Genomic DNA, 27672 nt, shown 5'->3' with positions numbered 1-27672 from the left:
TTAAAGAATTTGAAGCAGGAGAATGCACAACTACATTAATTCATAAGCAGAATCACATTCATATTTTAGAAAATTACCACCCCCAAAAACTGAGGCTGAATTGGAGGAGAGAATGGTAGCAATCCCAAGAGCTGGTAGAGCAGCTCACTGGAACCAAGATGGTAGCGGGACGAAGAGAAATGGAAGTTTGGACTTTAATGTCAGTAAGGGAGCCACCAACTACATGTGGCCATGGAGTCCTCGAAATTCAGCTAGTCTGCATTAGAGGCACTGTAAATGCATAGTGTGTGCCAGATTTCAAAAACTTATGAAAACAAAAAGAAAGAAAGTCTTAATTTTTATATTGACTGCATGTTAAAATAAAATTTTACGTATGTTGGGTTATATAAAATACAATACTAAAGTTAGTATCACCTACTTCTTTTAATTTTTTAAATGAGTCTACTAGAAAAGCTTAAATTACATATGTGGCTTGCATTAGATTCTTCTGGACAGTGCTGGGTTGGATATTAATGAGATGAACTGACAGGTCTCTGTAACTAACTTGGGGTGGTAAGATTCAGATTCAGATTTCTGAATTTAGGTTTGAGTAACTGGATTAATGACGGTACCAATCGTTCGAGGCATGAATCATTTCAGTTTAAGGTGCTAACTGGACTTTCGGGAGACAAAGGGCTAGTAGGAGCTGTGTATATAAAAGTTAGATCTTTTAAAAATGTGTAGGTTAGACATATATTAACGTTTTAAGTCAACGAATTTAAATGGTATAAAGGCCAAGGGTATGAAACCAAACACAGTACACAAAGTAGGAAGCAGGCCAGAGCCAACACCAACATACCACCACCGCCACAGCCACCATCCCCTACACAAACCTAGGAGGAAGAGAGAACGAAGAAAGCAGCTCAAGGAGGTTGAGTGTAGTGGCTTCCCTCCTTCAAGAAGTGATCACCTGTACCAAATGCTCCGGAGTGGTCAATACAAAGATACAGAAGAACAGAGGAAGAACAAGGAGAGGCTAGAGGATAACACAACAAAGGGACAAAGGAGTGTTTTAAGAATTTATAAAAAAAGGATAGCTACATTTGTTTAAATGCTAATGGAAGAGATCAAGTACACAAGCGGCTGAAAACAGGAAAGTTAGGATATAGATAATGTTCCGAAGTGAGAACAGGATTTTCTATTAGCACCAGAGATAAAATCACCTGTTTAATCCTAAATGAGGAGGGGAGGACTAGGGAATTTTAAGAGGTAAAGATTTGAATCAACAACCACAAGAACAGAGGGGAAGCCTAGAAATACACAGCAGGCAGTCAAGCAATTCTGTCCACTATGGCTGAAGACCAATAAGGCTGAAGACCACAAATCTGTGTGAATGCATACGTGGTATTTTTTTCCAGTATCAATTCTCAACTCAAGTATAAGCCAACTGTACGATGTATTTGAAACTTATTTTGCAGAAAGGGTGCATAAAAGTACAAGGGATTAAGGGAGCTGCCAAGTAGAGTTGAAGCTGCCAAGTATAGTTGAAGAATTTCAGTGAACGAAAATGAAGAGGGTCAAGGGTAAAAGGTAGGAAGTAAGGAAGTAAGATAGCTAAGAGAATGTGAAATTGTGAATGAGTCATAAAATTAAGATTTTAGAGGAGGAACAGAAGTTCTAGATGATTATAAAATGAAGCCATTAAAAGGGAGAATGGTCTAGAGTCTACACCAGTGCTGTGTGATAGAAATATAATGTGAATCACACATGCAATTGTAAATATTCTAGTAGGCACTTTAAGGAAGTTAAGAGTAAAAAGGTGAAATTAACTTTAATAATGTTTATTATTTAAGCCAATGCATATATATTATTATTTCAATATGCAATCAATATAAAAATCAGAATGATTCATTTTACATTAATAATTATCCTGCATTCTTTTATAATAATTGAAACACCGCACACCTTATTTAGAACTGGTCACGTGTCATGCACTCAAGAACCACATGGGTTTAGTGGCCACCATACTAGATATAGAACATTTCATAGATATACAACAATTTCATCGTTGCCAAAAGATCTACTGGGGAGTGCAAATTAAAATGAATAGTAAATACTACCCAGTACTGGGTGAGGATGTGGGAAAATAGGCACTCTCCACCTGACTGGTTTAAAACATTTGCATGAAGAGCATGTAGACCAAAAGCTTGTTTTCATGGTCTCAGACTCAACAAATTCCACAAATGTATAATCTTGGGAGTATAAAAGAATTAGGAACATTCAACAAAGCACTCTTAATAGTGAAAAGCTGTAAAAATCAAGTTCCCAAAACAAGTGAAACAAAATATATGGTACACCTATGTTAAAAATACCATGCAGCCACTAAAAGTTATAGGATAGGACAAACAATACACTGAATGAAAAAACAATTACAGGCATCCACCATTTTTCAAAAACTCACCTTATACCACTTCACTTTTATGAAAGACCTACATTAGAACCTCTTTTCACTAACCAAAAGAAATCCAGAGGATTTTGACCTTTTTGGGGGGTGAAGGGTGGAGGAGGGAAAACAGCATTCAGTGTTTGTTTTACTGCAAACCTTTATACGTGCAGTTCATACTCCAAGCAGTGAGAGCAACCCCACCAAGCTTCTTCCCAGGGAACTAACTCATCATCTCAATGTGAAGCCACCATAGTGTTGAACTGTGTCCTTTAGCAAATGTGCTTTACTTCAATTTACTTTGTTCATCCATTAGTAAAATGTGTCCTAAGTTCTCAGAAAAACCTAAGAGAGCGCGTAAGGGTGTTACACTTAGTGTAAAACTGGACGTAATTAAGCATATCTGGTATGATTTGTTAGGAAATTTTGTGGGTCTGGAAACACTTAAAATTTTTTCCATATAAATTAACGGTAACTGCTTTTTCCTCTCACACTATTTCGGTTTATGAAAGGTTTCACAGGAATGCTCTACTTTCAGATAGCACAGGAAACCAGTATTAGAGAGTTGGCACAGTATTACGTACTGTTAAAATTCTCTTGTGTATACACTGGAAAACAATTAAAAGGACATAGACTGAAATGGCATTAAAGAAACTGGCAGAGTAAACATCAAAGAAAATTCTCTCCATTAAAAGCAATGAGAAAACTGGCAAAATTATAAAAATCAACTTTGTCAGAAATCTGGAAATTAACAAAAGGCTTCCAGCAATCCAAAGAGTGTCCATTCAATAAAAAGAGCTGAATCTCAGGACAAACAGCAGCTCTTGTTGCATTTTAACTTGCCCATTCTCAACTCCCCTCCCCAGATGCACAGTAGCCTTGAAAACCAAAAACATGCAATAATGGCAAAAATCAGCAGTGTGTCAGCAACTGGAGGAGACAGAACAGGCTCCTTCAAAGCCCCATTCCCTAAGAACTATCATTATTTCACCTGTCTGGTGGTTCCCTGGTAGATCCCATAAGATAACCAAACCATTAAGATAACCAAAGAGAGACTTCAATGACATCACGTAGCAAAAAAAAAACAACCAACCAGACTTTACAAAATTAGTTCCCAAGAAGTCACTAAACAACAAACAGCAACAATAAACCCAGGGTGGGGGTGGTGGGAGAGGGGGTCTGATCAGAGCTGCCACATAGTATTATTTAAAAGTCCAGTTTTTAACAAAAAAATTATGAGACATGCAACAACAACAAAAAAAACCAAAAAAAAAAACCCCACAAGAATGTATGGCCCATACACAGGGGGAAAATGCAATCAATAAAAACTATCCCCAAGAAAACCCAGACATTAGGTAAAGACTTTAAATCTGCTCTTTTAAACATGTTTAAAAAACTAAAGGAAATCATGTCTGAAAAACTAAAGAAAAGCACGAGAATGATGTTCACCAATACAGAATATCAATAAAGAGAAATTATTAAGAAGAACCAAATAAAAACTCTCAAGTTAAAAAGTACAACAACTGAAATGAAACTTCACCAGAGAGGGTCAACAACACCTCAGCTGGCAGAAGAAAGAATCAGCAAACTTGAATACAGGTTAAACAACATTCACCAGTTTAAAGACACAAAAGAGAATGAAGAAAAAAATGAACAAAGCAGAGACTTGAACAAAATCAAGCACACAAACATATACACAATAGGAGTCTCTAAAGTAGTGGAGGGAAAGGAGGGAGGAAAAGAGACAGAGGAGAGAGGAAGGGGCAAAAGCAAGTTCGAAGAATTAATGGCAGAAAACTTCCCAAATTTGAAGAAAAACATTTGTCTACACATCAAAAACTCAGCAAATTCCAAACAGGATAAAAATCAAAGAGTTCCATACCTAGATGCATAATCAAACTGTAAAACACCAGAGACAAAAAAAATCATGAAAGCAGCAAGAAAGAATCAAATGACAAAATACGAGGACTCCCAACAATAATAGCTGGCATCACATCAGAAACCACGGAGGACAGACAGTAGAGGGATGACATTCAAGATGTTAAAAGAAAAAGATTGTCAACCAAGAATTCAATATCTACCAAAGGTATCTTTCAAAAATAACTTAAGACATTCTCTGATAAACAAAAACTGAGAGAATTTGTCTCAGTCAAATCTACACAAGAAATATGTTTTAAAAAGTCTTTCAAGCTGAAATGGAAGGACTTTAAACAATAACTCAAACCCACAAGAAGAAATAAATATCACTGGTAAACATAAGTACATATACAAGATAGTATAACTATTAACTTTGGTTTGTAACTCTTCTTTTTCTACCTGATTTGAAAGACAACTTTATGATGCAGTAATTGTAAAATTGTGTAAAAAGGCTTATAACATATAAAGATACAATTTGTATGACACTAATGAAACAAAGGAGGTAGGAGGGAATGAAGCTATACAGGAGCAAAATTACAGTATTCTATTAAAACTGAGTTGTAGTAAGTAACCCAAATTACAATGTTATAAGACAGTAACTGTAATCCCCAAGACAAACCTCCTCCCCCCACACACATACACAATCTCAAAAGAACATAGAAAAAAGGGAATGAAAATGGTATATTAGAAAATATCTACTTAACAACAACAACAAAAGAAAGTAATTCAGGAATACAGAAACAAAACAGAATAAGGGAAAAAATGAACAGAGCCAGATTGTGTTGAGACATAAAATGTATAAAAACCAAATAGTAAAATGACAGACGTAAATCTTACCTTTCAATACTTAGATTAAATGTAACAGGATTAAGTATTCCAATCAAAAGGCAAATACCGGCTGAGTGGATTTTTAAAAACCATGATTCGGGGCAGCTGGTTAGTTCAGTTGGTTAGAGCGTAAGCTCTTAACAACAAGGTTACCGGTTCAATCCCCGCATGGGCCAGTGTGAGCTGTGCCCTCCACAACTAGATTGAAACAACTACTTAACTTGGAGCTGACGGGTCCTGGAAAAACACACTTAAGATAAATAAAAGTTTAAAAAAATAAAAATACGATTCAACCATATAGTTGAATGCCCACAAGAAACACTTCAGAACCACAGACACAACCAGCTTGAAAGAAAAAGGTAAAGAAAAGTAACAAAAAGGGAGTTGAAATGGCTAAAACACAGACTTTTAAGTAAAAAATTGTTACCACACACAAAGAATATTTTATGCTGATTAAAACATTAATTTATCACGAAGGTATAACAATTATAAATAAATATTCCCCTAACAACAGAACCCCAAAATACACAAAGACTAACAAAATGGAAGGGAGCAATAAGACAATTCAACAATTGGATTTCAATACCTCATTTTCAAAAATGGATGAGAACTAGACAACCAGCTTGAAAGATAAACAAATAGACAAAAGATAAACAAGGAAATAGATGATCTGTACACTACCTTCATATACAATTTTTTATCTCCTTTCCTACATATACCATGTTTCCCCGAAAATAAGACCGCGTCTTATATTAATTTTTGCTCCAAAAGACGCATTAAGGCTTATGTTCAGGGGATGTCATCCTGAAAAATCATGCTAGGGCTTATTTTCTGGTTAGGTCTTATTTTCGGGGAAACACGATATCTTCTCATTTGTGCAAAAACATAGGAAGAAACTAAAAACTAAACCAAAAAGTAATGAGATTGGTTACACATATGGATGGGTGAAACTGGTAGAAAAGGGGAATGAGAATAGGGTAAACAAAGTTTGAAAAACAGTATTTTGACTGTATAGTATGAGACCAACGACAAAAAGAATCATACGCAAACGCTACACCCTTGTAAGTAAATATATTTAAACAGCAATTCTGAAACTACATTTATGTATATACCGGAATTGAACAAATACATAAATAAATTGTGGATGAGAGACAGGTTTTTCACTATTGGAGAAAAGAGTTACAAATAAGGAAAAGAGCATAACTAGACTAAACCTTGTGTTAGTGGACTGGAATTGGTACATCAGTATGAATACATGGTTTTTAATACACATGTAAATATGTATTTATACACAGATACATAAAGGAAAATAAATGTGACTGTATATAATTACATGATTTCCTAGATCGATCTGCTAAAGACACCTAGAAACAATGGTACCCAACTGCAATGAACACTTCTAGTACTCAAACCTTGGTTCCTAAATACTATGCTCAAATAAAAGGACCCTGGACTCCTTAGAGAAATGATCGATCCCAGGGCTTAGGAAGGAAAAATACAAGATGAATCAGAAAGTAAGGAAGTGCTCCAAAAAACTGATGGGGCACATTGAAAGGATGAATAGGAGCCAAGTTGAAAGAGCTCTCAATGGTCAAATCCAGAACAGCCTGAGAAACAAAACGACGACAAAGTTAATATTCATGTGTTCATACCAACAGTTAACAAATAATTGAATGAATGAATACATGAGAGAACAGCTCTTCCTTACAAAAGAATCCAACTTTGAAAAGTTAGAATAGAAACAGAAATTCACTATTAAGGCAAACAGCATGGTAATAATTGTGACAGGCAAGAATTATTTGACAGATAGTGGCTAAAAGTATGATGAAAAATAAGTTATTTGCACAGGTCAACAAAGGACTAGTATCTAGAATATACAACTCAACTCAATCACACATAAATAACCCAACTTAAAAATGGATCAAAGATTTCAACAGAACACCAAAGACATGGATGGCAAATAAGCACGATTAAGATCCTTAATACCATTAGTGATGAGGAAAATGCAAATTAGTATCATGATGAGTTATCCTAGAATTCTACTACAATTAATGAGTGACCTTTCCAAGTATTGGTGAGTATGTGAAGCAACTAGTTTTTATACAAAGTTAATGGGAATGTAAAATGTTACAACTATATTGGAAAATAGTTTGGCAATTTCTGAAAAAGTTAAACATACACCGACCTATGACTTAGCTTAAGTACCCATGAGAAATGTAATTGTGTCACCATCAACTGCACTTTTTAAAAAAGTTTATTTTAAAAAAGCCAAAAAGAAAACACATCCAAATTTTAACATTGTTGTATTTTGCTAACTGGACTTGGAGGTAATTCAGTTTTATACTATTTTCTGCTTCCACGTTATTATTAAGGAACCTGAAGCATTTCCATTTAAAAAAAATGGAATCGTATAGAAAGAAAATGAACTCATGTTCACCCCAAGTCAGTATCATCTTTTTAATAGGTAAGTCAGATGTTCTGTACTTTCCATTTCTGACAAGTCATTAGATTACAAAGGAAGAAATTATAGGAGGTAATTCTGACAAGATTTCAATCATGATGTGAATATGGGCAAGATAGAGAAATAAAGGCTAGAAAACTGAAAATAAGATGGATTAATAGCCAGTTAGATGTATGTCAAATTCAGCAGGATTATACACAAGGATCCATCCTTAACTAAACCCAGATAACATCATTTAGTACTTTTGATAAAAACATGAAAGATACGCTTGTCAAACCTGCAGATGATAAAAGCTGAGAAAGGTTAACAAAAACTTTATATTACACACTAGGAATCCAAATGAAATTTAACATAGAAATACGTGGTTTTAAACCCTGTTCTTTTTCCTCACCCCCAAACCAGAATCTGAAAGACATACTTTCAGTTAAGACCAGAACTATAAAATGGGACTACAAAAATAAGAAGGAAATGGTAGGACACATTCCACCCACTCAATCAACAAGTACCCCTAAAAAAAATAAAATGAAGTATTGAAGCAGTAAGATAAAACAACAGCAGCACAAGAGGAAAAGTAGAGACATGTTAGTTGATGCTATGCTCCACAAATCACTAAAGCTACCCTAAAAGGTAATTTAACTTTAGTTCTCATTAAGAGACTTATATAACATGTAGGATGAGACAAAGGAATGTATTCTGATCTGTAATTTTAAGATCACAAGATATATAGTTCTTGGTGTCAGCAGGGATCTGTACCAAATAAAGTTCAGAGAGGAGTAATAACAATGGTTGGAAGGATGTATCCCTCTGCCATATAAACGTTGTCAAAGGAAATGGAAAGACTAAGTCTCTATAAAGACTCAGAGAGCTATTTTCAATCTACTATTACATAATAATATTAAAAAGAGAAATTAGATTCATCTTTTTGGTCTCAAGGAGTAAATGAGAACTTCTGAGTACAAAGGCAAACTTCAGATACATACAAAAATAGGAAGAAAAAAATTAACAGTGACCGCTACTCAAAGACAGACTGTGCTTCTTCAGAAGAGAGTGCATTTCACAGGTGAGACCAGCTCTGGTCATTAGAAATGCAACACAAGCCACACGTGTAATTTAAAATTTTTCTAGTAGTCACATTTTGAAAAGCAACAAGAAACAAGTAAAATTAATTGTAGTATATTTTCTTTAACTCACTATGCTCAAAACGAAATTTCAACATGCAATCAATATAAAAACTAGTAAGATATTTTATATTCTTTTTTCCAAAGTATGTCTTTTCAAAATACCCTGTGTATTTTACTCTTATACCAAATCTGAATTCAAACCAGCCACATTTCAAGTGCTCTACAGTCACATATGCTTGTGGCTACAGGTATTGGACAGTACATACAGGGTTAGACAGCCACTTGACAGATATGCTGCAGGGGGAATTAGAGTGCTGTTTGCATAATTAGATTATATGACTTACATCTTCCAATCTGAGATCTTGTGAAAATATCAGAAGAATAAGAAAAGTATCAAGAACGTACTCAAAAATTTTAAAGGGTTAACTTTATTCCATTTTAATCAGTCACTACTGTGCCTTGTGCACTTATGACATATATACTGTGGGTACCAAAGAAATGTATACACATGACTTGTATTCATATTCTGTTACCGGTATACATTGAGTATTACAATTTTAATATTTTTTTCCTTTCTTAAAATGTGTATACATTTTTTGGTACCCTCTGTGTATGTACTCCGTATTTTGCTATAGCATTCTTTCTGAACACAACATAATAGTTTCATCAAAGAATTCTAGTTATTTGTCTTATATTTCTTAAACTAGCTTTTTAAAGACATCAAAGCCATTTCTTGTCAGACTAATGAATCCCATGATTCATACCATGTTTTACTGATATTCATCTCAGCATTGCTTGCCTAATAAAAATGTAAGCAAAGTATTCATTGTATTCATTGTTACCTGTTGTTGTTTTTTTTCATTTTCTTTAACTTAACTACATTACACCATATAGAAAAACAGAAATTCAATTTCTGTTATGAACTGAATTGTTTCTTCCCAAAATTCCTACGTTGTGACTGTATTGGAACCTAAGGTCTTTAAGGAGGTAATTAAGGTTAAAGGAGGTCATAAGAGTGGGGCCCCAATCCCATGGCACTGGTATCCTTAGAAGAGGAGGAGGAAACGACACTGGACATATTTCCTTCCTTTACCACGTGTGCACAGAGGAAAGGCCATATGAGGACACACTGGGAAGGCCACCGCACGCAAGTCAGGAAGAGCCCTCACCAGAAACCAGACCTGATGACACCTTGATTTTGGATTTGAACCCCCACAACCAAGAGGGAATAATGTCTGCCGTTTAAGTCACCCAGACTGTGCTATTCTGGATGGCAGCCCCAGCACACTCATACAGTTCATAAGAAAGTACTTTCAAAAAACTGGATTGCAAACCAAATTATATTATTGTTGAAATTATTAGTAAGTTATGATAAATGATTATGTATGTCTATAAATTTACAACCAAAGACTTAAAAAGCCTGACTTGTTGAGCTACTAAAGTAACCAAAATAATTTGATACCTCAAAACCGCAAATTCTAATTTTATCTGTAACCAAGGTCTTCAACTTGTATTTCATTATAAAAACAACATTCTAATCAAGACCAGTACTATATATAATAAAGCTAGAGATCAGTAGGGCGCTCAAAAAAGCATGTCAATCATCGCAATACTGCAATATTACCACACAAACAATATTTCTAATATTAAACATAAACAATTCATAATACATAAAAAACCGATTGTGCCTACCTATTAAAAGAGCAATCTTTTAAAAGTTCAAGATAAGGGAAAGATCATCAAAGACTCAGATAGTTAGAAAAAGTTTCCCAGAATGCGTAGTTTTGATCTGGTCCTTCCTTAATAGATGATGGAACTTCAAAATAGATAAGAATAGCATAAGCAGGGGCAGCCGGATGGCTCAGCTGGTTAGAGCGCGAGCTCTCAACAACAAGGTTGCCAGTTCAATTCCCGCATGGGATGGTGGGCTGCACCGCCTGCAACCAAAATTGAAAATGGCAACTGGCTGAGCTGCACCCTCTATGCCTAGACTGAAGGAAAAAGACTTAGGGCTCATGGGCCCTGGTGAAACACATTGTTCCCCAATATTCCCCAATAAAATTAATTTAAAAAAATAGCATAAGCAGAGGCAAAATACAAAACATGATTTGACCTGACTAGAAGGAAAAAACCAAACCAAGGAAGACCTCATTATGTAAGTTTTTAATGAAGGAATACAGAATCGTAAGGCCAGTATAAAGTAAAAGTACAACTGGATATGAATTTCAGTATCTCCTGTAACTTAGGGCTATGCTCAGGTTGGTACTGGTACATAACCTTTCTTAGCCTTAGAATGGGATAACATCTTTACGAGACTATTGCAAGGTATTTATGAACTATTTGGCACTTCACATACAGTAAGTACAATGTGCACTAGATGACAGCTATTATTAAGGGCGCTGGGTTTTTTATCTTGCAGGTAAGTGATTCCCAGTCCTTACTGTAATCAGAAGCATCTGAGGAGCTTGATAAAAACAGATACCTGGGCCCTAGCATACAAATAGAAAATTAGAATCTTGTTGGTAGAATCTTGTAAATAGTATGTGTAACAAGAAACTTAGAAGCCTAGACTATAAATTAACAGAGATATATTTAAATTCTACAACAGGCCAATTATGAAAGCAGTGATTGGGGTACAATAATCATACAAAGATATATTAAATGAAGTGGGAAGAGACTGGAAGCAATAAGACCAATGAGGAAACTACTCAATAGGAAAGAAAGTCTTTTGTTCATCTTGGTGAAATTCTAATTTGTTAAATGGAATCCACTAGTGACTATATACTTAGAACACTCAGTCTTCAATTAAAAATTGATGGAATCTTTCAGCCCTACCCAAAAACGTCAAACACAGATTCAAGTAAGTTTCCATCAAGCATAAAACTCCTCCCTTATTCCCTTACTCCAGGCCAGTACTAATGTTGATGGTGCATTTATCGCATATAACATGATGTATTTGCATGTTTGTGGTATTACTTTTGCATTCCCTCCATGTTAACCAAATACTTAACTCTCAAAAAGACAGGGGTTACAGGCTGGCCCGGTGGCTCAGGAGGTTAGAGCTCCATGCTCCTAACTCCGAAGGCTGCTGGTTCGATTCCCACATGGACCAGTGGGCTCTCAACCACAAGGTTGCTGGTTCAATTCCTCGAGTCCCACAAGGGATGGTGGGCAGCGCCCCCTGCAACTAGCAACGGCAACTGGACCTGGAGCTGAGCAGCGCCCTCCACAACTAAGACTGAAAGGACAACAACTTGACTTGGAAAAAAGTCCTGGAAGTACACACTGTTCCCCAATAAAGTCCTGTTCTCTTTCCCCAATAAAAATCTTAAAAAAAAAAAAAAAAGAAAAAAAGACAGGGGATGTAACTTTTCAGAAAGTTTAAATTTATGCAAAAATTTCAACAACAACAAAAAGGAAGTAGACCTATGTAATTATCTAACAGCACAACACCATGGTCAAACACAGACCTGGCTACTTTTGGTGGGTTCACCTGCCAGCTAAGTCATTCTAGTTATCTTTTTGGCTCACAGATGAATGAATCATCTTATCTTATAAAGTAACTCCTAGCTGTTCTACATTAGACCAACTTTTATACTCTAAATACAAAACCCAAGACAGGACTGACTACAATTCTATCTAGGATCACTAATTTAATTCTTTCACGCCAAATTCTCATGTTTCCAAATTTAAACTACAGAGAGAGATGTTAACTACTCAATTCACCCTTCTCAGCAACAAGAAAACTAAGACTATTAAGTTGTCCTCTGAATATGTATGGTCTTTGCAAATTATGCAATGACTACATATTTTGGTTTCCAAAGTTCTTTTCTATTTGCACATTATTTTATACATCCATAAAACATGAATCATTTCTACTTTATTTCCTTTTCACTCAGCATATCAACTATACAGAATATAGCTGGGAAACAGAAATGGAAACCTAACTCAATGCTTAACAGATAGCAGACCTTCAATACAGAAATGAACCACGAAATAAAAACTGAGCTATGAAAACACAAAGATTTGTAACAGCAAACTGGATAGCTACAAACTTCAAGGAAGAAGGTAGGTATATCCACACAGCAATAAAATGTAAAAAGTTATGTATAGTTAAAAACAAAAACGACTCTCATGTTACATTACTTAATAGCCCCATATTATATCATAGCGTAAAACCAAATATTCCTGATGGTTGATTTTAATAAGTTCGGTATTTTCTACTGAAAATAGGGAGGTTAATCAGTTTACACATAACAAATGTCTCCAGTAATATAAGAAATGTAAGTTAAAACATGTTTAATGTACTAAACTAACAAATATCCTACGAAAATAACTGGCGAAGGCAGAAGAGATTTGTTTAAAGATACTCTTTAAAACAATACTTAAAATTCTAAAATATTAAAACTATGAAATGCTTCAAAATAATAAAATGATTGGCAAATTAGAATATCAACATTGGAAAACCATATACATATTTAAAATAACTTTCATATAGGTTAATACACCAAAAACTATATTAAAAACTAATCAATACCTTGATTTTGCATAACATTTAAGAGGTTGCAGAGTACCTTGACATATATTACCTCATAATATGTAATTCACGCCAGAGGTTTATCAACTCTAAGGATTTGTCAGAATTACTTAAATAAAGATGAAAATTTCTGAACCCCACCTTACACCTAGTGAATTAATGAGCCTCCAAGTGTGTTAAGCATTGGAAGTGTTTCCAATGTCTGACCAGAGTTAAGAACCACTAACCACTAATATACCACTAATTACAACCATGAAAAAAATATATGTAATTAAAAAAGAACACAAATTAACTTTCAATGATTGAAATAACTTAATGGTTTCTTCCTCCTAGTTAATTTGTTCAAATTAATCATAAAAGGAACTAAGAATATTTATGAAACTTTTTAAAATTAAAAATGGTTTAAAATGTTGATGCTTGAAGGTATATTAGTTACTGAAAAAATGTTTCTTGTTTAGATCACCTTACATCCCAGAATGCTACAAGTAACAAATGAAGAGATACACTGGTTATTTTAATAACAGTATAAGCAGAAAGCACTAAGATAAAATTATTATGAAGATTTGTCTCCTCTTACACAAATGATCTTACTCAAAATATTTACAGTATTCTCTAAAACTGATTGACAATCTATACCAAACTCTTCCTCAAAAAGAAAGTACTTTGATTACAATATGAATGGACAATTTGAATACATAATACAAAATGTCACTGTGCAAAGAAACACTAGCATGACCCTTAGTTTGAAACAGCTACTGCTGTGAAACATGCCATGGAAATTTTAAGAAAGTAAACAGTTTAATACTACTCAATAAATTGGTGACCTCAGTGTGTCTAACTTTGAAGAATGCAGAGGTTTCACATAAGTCACTTTATTCTAGTTTCCTTCAATTCTGCTCACCAAACCACAAATACCGACCAAGTCTTAAAAAAACAGGACCAACAAATTTATTGACCAAACTACAATATAGCTTTGGTTCAATATGGCAGATTGAATTACTAAACATAAAAAGTCAAAGCACAAATGAATAAATTTACAATAAACATAAAATGTTTACTTTCCATCCACGATGTCTCTCCTAATATTGAGACTCTAACAGACATGCTCACTTAGATGTCCTTCGACCCTCTCGACGTTTTAAATTGCCTATTTCAATAAATGATACCTACTCATCATCCATACACTCCAGAAAGCTCAGATATTCTGTATTCATTACCACCTACATCCCCTCACATACCACATACCTCACAACCATCCCCTATACTTCATGCGCTTTGCAACTGCCTTAGTTACGTCCCTCATCTTTTGGTCCTAGGATTGCTACATTAACCTTCCTCAATTCGCTGCACCCCTCCTTCCCTTAGTGCTTTAGCTATCCCTACTGGAATTAGCATCGTGATGCTCATGTTACCACCTGTCTCTTAAAATCCTTCAATAAAGACATTTTAAACATCCTCAGCATAGCACGGCAGATGTCTGCCTACCTCTCTAGCCTCATAACCTACACCACCACCACTTCTCAATTCGGGATAAGTATCCTTCCGTTTCTGCCTAATCACACCTACCCACGTTTAGATTTACCTTTTCTAGCATGGAAAAGGTATCCTGCTCTGTACTCTTCCAACTGTATACATACCTTTAAATCACATCACAAATGACTTACTAAGTAAATGACAGGTTGGGGATACAAAAGTGAAAAGAACATAGTGCTTGACTTTAAGAATCTTACAATGGAAGGCAGAACAGTAAATAGTCAACTGCCATGTAGTCTGGTAACTTTTTTTTAAAGCTAAGATCTGAGCGCTTGTTATATGCAAGGCTAAGGACTTGCCATGTATTATTTTGTTTAATTTTCATTTAATTCTCCAATAACTTAATGATTCCCACCTTACAAAGAAGAAAACAGAAAAAGCTGTCATTTCCCCACAGTTCAGTTAAGCTTTAGAGATGTGAATCCAGGTCTGACTCCAAAATCTAAGCTCTTAATCATCACTCCTTCTATTTCTACTATCACAGCATTTAATTCAGTTTCTCTAGCACCCAGCATGCAGCAGGCACAAGACATGTATCTGTTAAATGAATGAACTTGAGTGTTGAAGTCCTAAAGTAGTAACGACCTAACATCAATGCTACCGCTTTAACTGATAGTGTCTTGTGTCAAAGAAATCAAAAGCTCTGAGATACTAACACGTGTGAAAATGATCAATGTCCCAAGTTACTCATCATGTTATGGTCTGTAATAGCAATATTGGAAACAAAAGTCTACCAGAAAAGGGACATGTTAAATAAATGGTCACCTATGCATACACCGCCATGCGCAACTTAACAACAGGGACATGTTCTGAGAAAAGCATCATTAGGCAACTTCATCATTGCGCAAACATCATGGAGTGTACTTACACAAACCTAGATGCTTATACGCCACAAACCTGTAGAGCATGTTACTGTACTGAACACTGTAGGCAATTATAACATAATGGTAAGTATCTGTGTATCTAAACATATCTAAACACAGAAGTAGTGAAAATATGGCATTAAAAGACTTAAAAATGGTACACCTATGTAGGGTACTTATACAAAGGGCCCTGATTGACCATCATGCATGAGGTTCAATTATACTTTGGAAAATAATGACCTGGTATAATGCTGTATGTACAGTAAGTACTGATCACTTTTTACAAAAATTCATTAAAACTTAATCACGTGTGCGTGCATACAGACAGACACACACACACACACACACACACACACGAAACTACCTCTGATTCTGATTCCCAAGTGTGGGATATACTAAGTATTAAGTGGTAAGAGTTCTAGAAGGAAGAATTATGGACTAGATGGTTCAGAAAAACTTCTTTCTTCTACGATCCTTCAATGGCTCTCCATCACCCAGTGCAGTGGTTCTCTATCTGGCTTTAGGAGATGACCTCCTCAAGCAGTAGGCCCCAAATCTCTCTGACCACACTAGCTGTGTGGAGTATAGAATAAAGGAAGCCAAGTAAGAAAAAGCCACGATAGCATTTAAAGTCTTTCCTCCTCACACCAACATCTCCAACTTCTACAATAAGGTTTAAAAACCTTCGACTTGACCCATTTATACCGTACATCTTCCAAGTGTTTCTACAGTTGTTGTTTTTTTATCACAATCCTTAATTTAAAAAAAAAGTTTATATCCCAACACAATACTTATGAAACAAAATTTAGCACCCCCTCAAAAAAATTTATACTAAGTGCAATGTACTGCTATTTTCTATTAGGTTGGTGCAAAAGTAACTGCAGTTTAAAAGCTTAAAAAAATAATTGCAAAAACCACAATTACTTTTGTACCAACCTAATATTTCTTTCCTAATTTATAAAAAGCAGTAGTAGAAATCCACAAAATTGATTTCAAGACCAACTAATAGGTCTCAACTTGCAGTCTGTAAAACACCGCTGTAGAGACCAACAGTCTACATTTAACAGGACGTGCTCATCTGGCAAGTCTAACCTATAATCCTGCTACCTTAAAATTCTACTCTGCAAACACACGTTTTTTTCTACATCAGTTTCATTGTACAATAAATCTTATGCCATTTACAGTCCAAACTTAGTACATTAAAAAACATACAAAAAGTTTTGTCTTAAGATTTGATAAAATGCATAAATGTTAATTAAAATAAAAATTTCAACTGCTAATCAAAAATTGAATATAGTTCATTAACTCAAAATGTGAAACATGGTTCTGAACTGGTAATTTAGTCAGGTAACAATACTCCACTGTCAAAACCCTGATTAGAATACACAGTGAAAATGTATACAATCAAATTATAAGACGTCGGAAACCAAACTTCTCCAACACTATCTTCACTGACTGGTCTCGCCATCTGACCATCCCACATTCATGAGACCTTGGAAACCACAGATCTAACTCCTCTTCCTCCCCAAGCTTTTTGTGTGTGTCTGTCTGTGTGTGTTGTTGTTGCTAACCCTCTACAACTGCTCTAAGGTCTTTTTAGGAGTCCTATCTTGTCTTCTCAGACTAGCTTAGAAGTTCTGGCATGGACTTATTTAAGATTATTTCTTTGAGAAAACACACAAATCCAAACAACCAACTTAATAAAACTTCTACAACATAATCTACTGATAACACTACCGTTCATGTGGTTATGTAGTGAATACCTTATCTTCAAATGAAAACCAGAAACGAAAAATTCTTAAGTTACACAAATATATCCTTTCTGTAAGTTAAAATCGACTTGACATAAACACAAAATAAATTTCTATAATCAGTTATGAACTTCAATGCTGTAAGCCTACGAGTGCATGTGATACTTTTTTAACTGTATTAAGAGGTCCCATCGCACTGGCACAATGCTGCCCTACAAACACCATCTAGGACGTAGCTGCCACATTTATTTCATAGCTCCCTCACCCCAATCTCCTCTAGCCCCACCCACTGAACAGCTGGGTGGGATGAAAGATTGTTTCCTCCCCCTCCCCCGTCGCTCCTTCCTTCGCTATTTGGAGGAAGAAGGGATCCAGGCAGCAGTGACGAGCTTTGAACTGTTTATGTCCAGCTCAGGTACCATCACTCGGTCTATCCGGATTCCACACATTTCATTTCATCTGTACCTGTACATTTCATGCCTAAAAAGTTTCTTCCTCAACTTGCTTATAAGCTGAGCGGGGCGGGGGCTGACTGTGTTTATCGCTTACATGTATATAAATTGTGTAAAGCCCATAAAACGCTTCTCAGTCTAGAGGTATTCTTTCTGATTCTCAAAGGACACTCATGAAGATATTCTTCCCTTTCATCAAAATAAAGCCAAAAGAAACCTTAAAGTTGGACTAGCACCATGAACTCACAGGAGCGTTATTTCAGTAACGAAGCAAGCCCCTGGCCGGCACACAGGCTGTCCTTACACGACAAAAACCCAGATTCCAAACAGGGTGCTGTCAAAACGTAACCCAGCGAAGGAAAACGCGTTAGAAAAATCTCAGCTGCTTCTTCCCTACTATACACACAGTATGAAATGGAACTCGGGAGTGGAAAATGTGAATGAAATGGCCTTGCTCTTTTTCCAATACGCGGGGGAGGAAAGGAAATGAGAGGGCTTCTTAAGAGAGTATCTGAAAACACTGAAATGTTTTCAAAAAATAATTCCCTTAAACATCACCCGTCCGTATCTGCACAGGGTCCCTCGCGTTCCCGGCGACCCTCCCCACGCCTCCGGGGGGCGCCCTTCCCAGACGTTCTCTTCCCCCTTTTTCTTAAAAATCAAGCCCACACCAGGCTCTTCATCCTCCGCGCTCGCGCCTCGCCCGCCATCCGGCCGCCTCCGGGGCCGCGCCTGGGGAGAGGAAGCCCGGCGGGCGGGGAGGGGACAGCGAGCGGGCGGCGCGGGGGCCGGAGCGCGGCCGCCGCCGCCGCCGCCTTCACCGCAGCTGCAGCCGGTGCATCCTCCTTCCTGCTCGCGCCGCCGCCCTCCCAGGCCGGCCCTCCCCGCACCCGCCCTCGGCGCGCACACATCCCGACCTCCTCGCCAGGCCCGCTCCCCCAGCAGGGGAACCCCGCCACGGGCGCTGGGGCCGCCGGCCGGGGGAGGCAGGGCCGCGAGAGCCGGCGGGCCGCGCAAAGACGACCCTGCTCGGGCCGCTCGGGGATGCGGAGGCCGCGGCTCGCGGCTCCCATCTCCCGGCTCCCCGGGCCCGTCCGCCGCGGCACAGGAAATGCCGCCGCCTCGGCTCTCGTCACGTTCAATTCAAACTGTCACCGCCGCCGCCTCCCCTCCCCCCGGGCCCGCCGCTGCAGCGCCCCGGGCCCGCCGTCGCCCCCACCCCACCTCCTTTCGCGGCCGCCCCCACCTCGCCTCAGGGCGTTCCCCCAGCCCCGTGCGGCGGCCACAGAGCCCCCCGCGTCTGGAGCCGCCAACCCGAGTCGCGGCGGCCCAAAGCTGAGACTCACCCATGGTGCTGCTGTTGACGCTCCTCTCCTCAGCAGCAGCGGATCTCGCACTGACCGACATCCCCTCCCCCTCCGCGACCAGCCCGGGAGCAGCGCAGCCCGCCGATTCTCCAAAGCCACCTACGCCAATTTCGCGGCGTAGCCGCCCGGCGTCGTTGCCTCGCTTACGCAAGCGACAGCAAATCGGCTCCTCCTCTGGCTCTCACCCGACTCCCGCTCTCACCTCGCCCCCCGCCCCCTCAGAAGAGGCTTCCGGGCACAGCGGAGGCTGGCTTGGGTCTCGCGAGATTACTCCCTCCCGGCCTCGCCGCCTTGCTCCATTGCGAGCATGACTTCATTGGCGTCCGCGCTCCTTTGCTGCTCGGGTTTAGCCGCCATGTTTAAACTGGCGGGATTTGGTACATGCAGGGCCGTGGGTAGTCAGGCCTCTGTGCATGTTTCTTCAATACTGCCTCTAAGGTTAAACGGCGTAGTGTTTGTCAGGGAAAAGTCTGGGGAGGCTGAGAAGGAGTAGCTGGTGGGATGCGAGGGAGGGGGTTTGCCCGAATTAAAGATGGCCGCCGTCAGCGCTGCCCCACGCAATTTCACGTCAGGTTTTGAAGCTGCGGGAACCGCTTGGTTGGCCTTGGCGCCTCCTTACGGAATTGGCGTAAGGCGAGGAGGCGCCGCTGGAAGCGGCCAGTCTGGGAAGCGGCGCTCAGGGCGGGGGCCGCGTCCACGCCTCAGCTCCTGGCTACTGACCTGGCGGCATTGTGAGTGAAAATGAAGAGACACTTCGAGGCAAGTGTCTGTGCCCCCACTCATCCCCGTTTCTTCAACTTCCTTGACTCGGGAAAGAAAGTGAGATTAGGCCCTGGTTCCCCCCACATTCCCCGAGCGCTGTCACTTGGGTGGCCTGGCACAGCCAAGAGGTCGGCTACTGCAGCTTCTACTGCGGACTTTCCACGGTCACACTCGTGTTGGCTCACCTTGCTGGAGCCCGGCTGGGGCGTCGTCGAGCTGACACTCTCGTTGAAATGAATGGGCACACGTGAAAGTATTGGGTACCAGTTGCAGCGTAATCAAGGGCTGAAATTGTGTGGTCTTGTACTGGAGCGGTAATGTCGCTTGGTCATTGGAGCCATCTCCAAATGCTTTCTAATGAAAGCAGCTGCCCTTTGCTCAGAACAACCCATGGGCTTTTTGTAGCTTTCTTGAAAACTAATGGCGTCTTCGTTGTCGAATTCATGCACATGTATTATTTTTCCTGCTAAGCTGCATGTTAAGGGTATATGCATATATAGGCTGGCTCATGGTAATTTATATATATATTTATAAATATGTATCTAAGTAAATTACTATGAACCAGTACAAGAGTGTTCATAGCAGTATTGCTACATTAGTGAAACAATTTGGGTAAGTTACATTGTTGGACAAATTGACACGCACTGATATTAAACAATGGATATTGATGAGCTAAAGCTACTAGTGTCAACTGAGAGTTTCTTAACATAATATTGAGAGAGAGAAAAAAAGCAGGTTGTAGAAAGATGTATATGGTATACAATCAATAAAAGCTTAAAAGTAAGAAACTGAGATCAAACTGAAAATCATAAGGAAATGATAGATACCAAATTCAGAACAGTGGTTACTTCCAGAAAGGAAGAAAAGGGAATGTAATAGTGAGGGTTCACGTGTATCTATGTTTTATTTTCTGCCAAAAGTAATGTGGCAAAACCTTAAAGCTAGGTGGAGGGTACATGGGTGTTAAATTGTAATTATTTTCTATATTATTTTGTATACTTGAAATTTTTCCAAGTAATTTTTTTTAATGAAGGACATTTAATCTAAGGAAACAGCTTGTTTTGTGTCTTGATTATCTACTGTTTCCTAAGTCTCCATTTGCTCCATTTATTCTCAGCAAAAAATAGAACCCATCAGAGAGGAACTCCGACAACTTCCTGCCTCCACCTTCATGTGCCTACCTGCATCCACATCCATCCTTTCAAACATTGCAGTGGACCAGGTCTCCCCTTGGTCCGTCTGAGGCACAGATTTCTACACGATCTCTGCGTTTTATCTCTTTGTGACTGACCTCTGGATTCTGTCCTCCTCCTGTCTTCCCAGGAGCTTCACTCAGTGGATTATTTATTCAATAAGCTTCTGGATTCTGTCCCTACCACTCCACTGAAATTCTCAAAGTCACTAACAACCTCTTTGTTCAATCCAGTGCACCCTTTTTCTTATTTTGCTTGACCTGTCTGCAGCATTTTGTGCTAGAGATCATGGCCTGCTGCATTTATATTCCTTGCTTTGTGAAACCACACGTTCCTAGGTGTCCTCCTAGAGCTCTGGCTTCTTTATATTACAGTGTTTTAACTTCTAGGACCTCCATCTTCTGTCTGTCGTTTAAATATCCATGTGCCTCAGAGCTGTGTCCTAGTCAGTTTATTCCTGTCTCACTTTTTATACTGTCCTTTGGTGATCTCATTCACTTCCATGGCTTCAGTGACCATTTACATGCGAATGACTCCTAAATATAAATTTCTAGTTCGTTCTCTTTTCTTACTACAAATCTGCATTCCTGACTGCCTTCACAATATATGTCCTGATGTTCCAAGACATCTCAAAGCAGTGTATCCCAAACTAAACTCATTTCATTTTACTTGCTTCTATGTTCCCCGTCTCTAAATGGTATCATCATCAAGCCAGTTGCCTAAGCCAGAAATACGGATTGTACACTCAGCCCCTCCCTCCCTCTCTCTTACCTCCTACGACCCTCAGAAAGGCCTGTCAGTTTTTCCTTCTCATATATCTTTAATCTCTTCATTTCTCTTCATCTCCACTACCACTACTCTAGCCAGGCCAACATTATCTCATGCCTCGCCTCTCTACAATACCCTTTCTGCCTGGTGCTCTGTTCTACTCCAACTCATTCTTCACATTGCACCCAGTGACCTTTCTAAGCTTAAACTATGTCGGTCCCTGGATTGAAGTCTTCAGACTTTTCCTCAGGAAACTTACATGATACATTTCCTCCTTTCTGGCCTACCTACCATGCGTTGTCCTCTCTCTAAATCCTAGGAAGCCTTGCTGTTCCCTCTGTTTGGGACACTTTGCTCTCCTTTTTACACTTATATTCCTTACCTGGCTTTCTTGTAAGACTCAGCTTAGCCATCATTTTCTCTAAAAGCCTTCCTTGATCTCCCAAGATTGGACAAGGTATTCTCTCACCCCCACCCATAGTATCTTGTATTTACTCCCATGGTGGTGCTAATAGCACAGTTTTGCACACACTTGTCTCTTTTCTTGGAATCTAAACTCCCTTAGAGCAGGGACTCTTGCCTTGTTCACCTGTGTATAGCCAGCACCTAGCACACGGTATGGTATTCATGATTTCATTTAGCAAATATTTCTTGAGTCCTAACTGGGTACTAGGCACTAGCATAGTGGTTAATGTGTGGAATGGGGAACCCTTGGAGGAGATCTCTGAGATGCGAGGGGATCCATGAAGTCAAAGTTATTTTAATTCTAACACTAAGACTGTTATAATCTTTTTCATTTTCATTCTCTCACATAGTGGAGTTTTCCAGAGACTACATGAAGTGTGATAATTGCAACAGATTGAATGCAAAAAAAACCCATAAATAATTCAGCTGTCTTATATTCAGCCATACATTAAAGGGACTTGCAAAAATGTAAAACAGTGGCACTCTTCAGAAGAAGCTAATTTCTTTTGGTTTTGGAAGATATGGTTATTTTTCATAAAAATATTTGTTGACAAGTAACGGATTTATTGTTATTTTTTAATGAATAAATTTTTTTTTTACTTTGTCAGCTTTAATTTCTAGTAAGTATCAATAGATATATTCCACATAAACAAAAACTCTTTGAAGTCCTCAATAATTTGTAAGAATGTAAAAGCACCCTGGGTCCAAATATTTGAGAATTGCTGCACTAGCACATATTATATGTATGTTCAATGTAGATGTGTTAAATAATTAATGATGTCACTTTGCTAAAACCCTGGCATGCAGCTGCTTAATGTTTCTTAATCAAAGCTTCCCCCAAAATGCCCAAATTAACATCTGAATAGGCAAAAAAAATACTAGGCTTAATATCTGACTATGCATAAGTGAAAGTATTCTTTAGGTGAAGGTGGTTTGTAAACTATGGTGTATTATACAAATAGTGTTGTTTGGTAATTGTCTATGATAAGTATGGACCAACGTTCTAGCTTTGGTAGTAGAACCAGGATTACCTATTATAATCTGATAGTTGACTTGAAGATGTGAATTTTTATAGCCAGCCATTTCCCATCCATCTAATCTAATCCATATAATTTTGTAAAATAGATATTACCCTCATCTTTTGAGAAAACCAATGTTCAGAGAAGTGAAGTGATGTATTCAAGGCCTCAGAATTTGTAGAAGCCTGAGACAAGTTTCAAAGACCTCATGCTTTTGCAGTAGATAAGAACTCAGGTGAAGAGATTTGTTTCTCTGTTGTCCTGAATTCTATTATTATTTGCTAGACATTTGGTCTAGTGAAAAGGTAGGATGGTTTTTACAATTTTCAAGTATTTTTACCCTTAGTGCAAGCAGAAGGACCTGTGGATGGTATTAAGTCTACATGAAGGTTTTCCTTGAGGGCCAGCCAACTCAGAAGTGACAGTATAAGTGAGATGGCACTTCTCATAGAACGAGTCTGTCCTGTTTTCTACAATGCCAAAATTTAGCAGGCATAGGTTGGGTGATAGGGGAGGAGCTTGAGATTTCAAGTGTGTATTTTATGAAGTGGGTTAGGCAATCTGTAATATTTCCCTGTTAACAGTAATATCCAAATATACAAAAAGCCCTTGAGTGCTTTTTGTTCCCTCTTTGAAGGGCAGATAGTAGGAGAGGATTGAGAAATGATGTGGAAAATAAAGAGCCATTAACTAAAACTTTTTTCCTTGTGAAAATGGAAGGTGATACAACTTATTCAAAGGCTGAAACCAGTTTTATGTGAATGAATATGGGAGTATATTTTGTTCACATCAGATTTAGAATATGAAACATCATAATTCAAGATATTCCTCATGAGAAATAGTCTGCCATCCACGAAATCTCTTTTAAGTGTTATGAAAGACAAACACAGGGAATCGAGGTAAGTATGATTTAAATATTTTTGTATTTAACTTTTAAATATTTGAAAATGAATAGTGCATTCCAGTGTTAAATTCAGAATTAAATAGCATAGTAATCAAAGTTCTATTGAGATCAAAGAATCTAACTAAAATAATTGACAGTGTTACCATTCTGCAAATGAAAGGGAACAAATATTGACATGTCCCTTTATAGATTAAGAATCTACAGTACATTTGCAAGGTTATACAACTAACGAACAAGAATTAGAAAAAATAAAACCTTCTACTTCTTCTTCCTTTGGAAAGATCAAACTTCACCCCACAGAGGAAAAGAAGCCAAAAGACATAGATAGCAGTAATAAGAAAACCAAAGAAAATGAGAGACCCGTGCAACCTGAAGACCAGACATTTAAACAAACAGCAAAATAGCTATTTAAGTAACAATTCCCATTCTTAAATTCTTTACCTTAGAAGGAGGGATTTTTATTTTTCCCACCAGCCAAGGAGGGAGTGGGGGAGAAAGCGGAGCAGAAATAGGATGTCTGAATCCTGACTGCCCCAGGAGGCCTGATTTATCTCAACTTATCACTGGAGGCTCGAGGAGTTTTCAAATTCCAAGGCTGTCCTGGAAACTTGGTTCTAACGCAGAGGCGAGCCCAGCTTGCTCTGAGGACTCGCTGTCCCTGCTAACAGACTGAGCACAGTTGCCGCTGTGATTGAGGGACGAGAGGAAGCCATTTACCTTGAGGTTTTCTTGCCCGTCAGCACCTTGTTGTGGAGCTCTCCAATCTGATTACACAGTGAAAATACCGCTGAGCACAATACTGGAGGAAAATCCAAAGTACATAAAATCTATTATAAGTGGAAAGGGCCATTGTTGCCAACTCCCTTTGGCATTTTGTATCAGTGACTGAAATAGGGAATAGGGACACATGGTTCTATGGGAAACCAGCTGCTTTCAACAAACAGACTTAATATATTGATTTTGGCAATGATTGAATGCCTCCTGCTATATAAGAGGCTAGTAAGTGAATCGAATTGAACTAGGAAGTTGACATAGATGATGTGCGTTAGGTTAGAACAAGGCTAGCGTTTCAGCACGTAGTTGGAACCTACCCTCTCCAAACATTCTTCCTAGCAGACCTCTGAGTGAGTGACTTTCCTGAAGGCACACCTCAGCGAACCACATATCTAGGAAAACAGGAAGTTCCGAGAGGAAGCAAATGCCTGTGCCAGACGAAGGCTCTCGCTTTATGTGAAGCAATTGCACTGGATGACCACGGAGACTGATTGGTGGAGGGCAAATGCTTAGTGATAGGTTTTAACTAGTATATCATTACTCCCTTGCTTTGTGAGGCCCCTAACAACTTAACCGGCTCTTTCTTATACTGTATCTCTCTGATCATTTGACAGTGATTGGATTCAATTTTAGGGAGATACTTAAGCATCTGATTAAAAATAAAAGCATATAATAGTGTATGTTAATTGTTAGTCATGATGTGATCCATTTCACGGAAGGAATCGTGGTTGAGATTTATTTATGGTTTTTAGTTGACAAAGTTTTTTCACTTGATTTGCTCCTAAAAAAAAATTGGCAGTAAATGATAACAGCTTGCCAACCAACCACTATAAATAAACAGATTTTGTGAAACCAAAATAATGGCCATCTTTATCATCCAAAATGGTAGGAATACAGCATTAAACACAAGCGTTGAACTATAGATATTTCCTCCTGGAGTTCTTATTCCAAAAGGCTACATTTGTGTTCTAACAGAATCTAATATCTTAAGAGTTGGAAGAGACCTTATAACTCTAAATCAGCTACCTACCAAATTCAAAATCTTCCTCAAATGTTATTTTTTCATGTAATGTATAAGGCCACAATATCAACTGTTGAAACTACAAATGTTCAAATTTGAGTTTAAATGAAGCAGATGTATTGCAGATGATACTGTATTACTTTATAGCCCTATAGTTCACATATGGTCTGGATGTAACTCTTCCCTCTTACGATTGATGACACACAAGTGAGCAAGCTCTTCTGAAATCCTTGTTTCTGATAAAAGTGTTCATTCAATGCTTATTGTTTCAAAATATGTTTTTGGTGTGAGCAAAATGTCGGAGACATTTAGATGCTGTCAGTGAGCACTAGACAAAATGTTTTCTCTTGGGAAATTTAGCTGTTTTTGCAAATTTGTGAGCTAGCATGACCATGAGTTACCTTTGCCATGAGACTACAGACCTTGAAGTTGAAGTAGTCTTCAAGGTCTGTCTTAGCTATCTTTTCATCTTCAAACCTAACATAATGCCTTGCCCATCGTGGGCACCGAGATATTTTTTGGGGAATAATTGCATGTACTTTTTGGGTTCATATGTTGCTTAAGAAACTGAATAGAGTAAAAGAAAAAAGGGACACCAAGAAAGGGCAAAAAAAAAAAAAAAAAAAAGGAATTTGAATATTGGCAATAGGAAGAGATTATTACATTTGTATTTGTTCCTTAATTTATCCCCAGCTTCCATTGCACACACATATCCAAACACACTGAGAAAACAGTCAGGAAAAAAACTATTTCCCCAGATATCAAAGGGCAGAGATTTCTTTCTTTTTTCTTTTTCTTTTTTTTTTTTTTTTTGAGACTTCTGTGTTTGTTTGGGGGTGAAGGTTGGCATCACCTTGACAGTCAAATGAAAGGCCCAGTTGATACTGCCATTGGCAAGGTTGGGGGAAGAGAGCAGATCCACCTTTACTTCTCCTGTTTCAGCCCAGCTGCTTCCTACTCTTCTCCCTCCATCCTGATCAGTTCTAGATAAGAGGCAGGCCTGACTGAGCTTCCCATGAGATACTAACCTGCTAGGGAAGAATAAGCACAAGCCTTCCCAGATCTGCAGTGCTCACGCAATCAGTGACTCTGGAAAGAAAACAAAGAGAAGGAAGAGATTCCAAAAGTAAAACCCTCCTTTCAATCACTGGCTGATAGCTCCCTTTTCCCTTCCTTCTGTCATCAACACGCAGCAGTCTCCAGCAGAGCAATCTTTCACTTTACAAGTAAAAGGAATTGCTGAAGGAAAAAAGAAATACTAGAAGACCTTGAGACCAGTTATTCCAGCTACTGTGGCTCTGTCATTCTGGGTGAGTCATTCTTCTTCAGGAAATCGAAAGAATGTCAAATATGTGAGGGTTACTGAGGATGGCAGTGGAGCAGAAGGTACACCCTCTAATTTTGCATTTCCTTCCTACCTCTTTCTTGCAGAAGCACATGTATCAGATATAAAGAAGGCTGAGGGACAAGGGGTGATCAGGAGAGAAAATGTGTTAGAACAGCTTCAAGGGGAG

The 27672-nt window shown here is 38.4% G+C and overlaps 1 protein-coding gene and 1 long non-coding RNA gene across 5 annotated transcripts in view; one reads left to right on the top strand and one right to left on the bottom strand.

Annotated features, from left to right (window-relative positions):
* SEPTIN7 (septin 7) overlaps positions 1-19441 on the bottom strand; it is an 86157-nt gene extending 66716 nt beyond the window's left edge. Inside the window, exon 1 of one of the 2 annotated variants that reach the window (XM_074340997.1) lies at positions 19232-19441. The gene's annotated coding sequence lies outside the window, so the exon portion shown is untranslated. Of the gene's footprint in view, positions 1-18554; positions 18589-19231 lie in introns of those variants that run through there. The other variant, XM_074340998.1, reaches the window with a different exon arrangement.
* A 7634-nt stretch (positions 19442-27075) lies between these two features.
* The window catches only part of LOC141573222 (uncharacterized), a 50092-nt gene continuing 49495 nt past the window's right edge, over positions 27076-27672 (top strand). For 2 of the 3 annotated variants that reach the window (XR_012498929.1, XR_012498928.1), the window contains exon 1: positions 27076-27468. This is a non-coding gene — a long non-coding RNA (uncharacterized LOC141573222). The remainder of the gene's footprint in view (positions 27469-27672) is intronic. The other variant, XR_012498930.1, reaches the window with a different exon arrangement.

The sequence above is a fragment of the Rhinolophus sinicus genome, linkage group LG09 (assembly GCF_036562045.2).
Source record: "Rhinolophus sinicus isolate RSC01 linkage group LG09, ASM3656204v1, whole genome shotgun sequence".
NCBI classification, from domain to species: Eukaryota; Metazoa; Chordata; class Mammalia; order Chiroptera; family Rhinolophidae; genus Rhinolophus; species Rhinolophus sinicus.
This window is presented reverse-complemented; position numbering and strand designations above follow the sequence as displayed.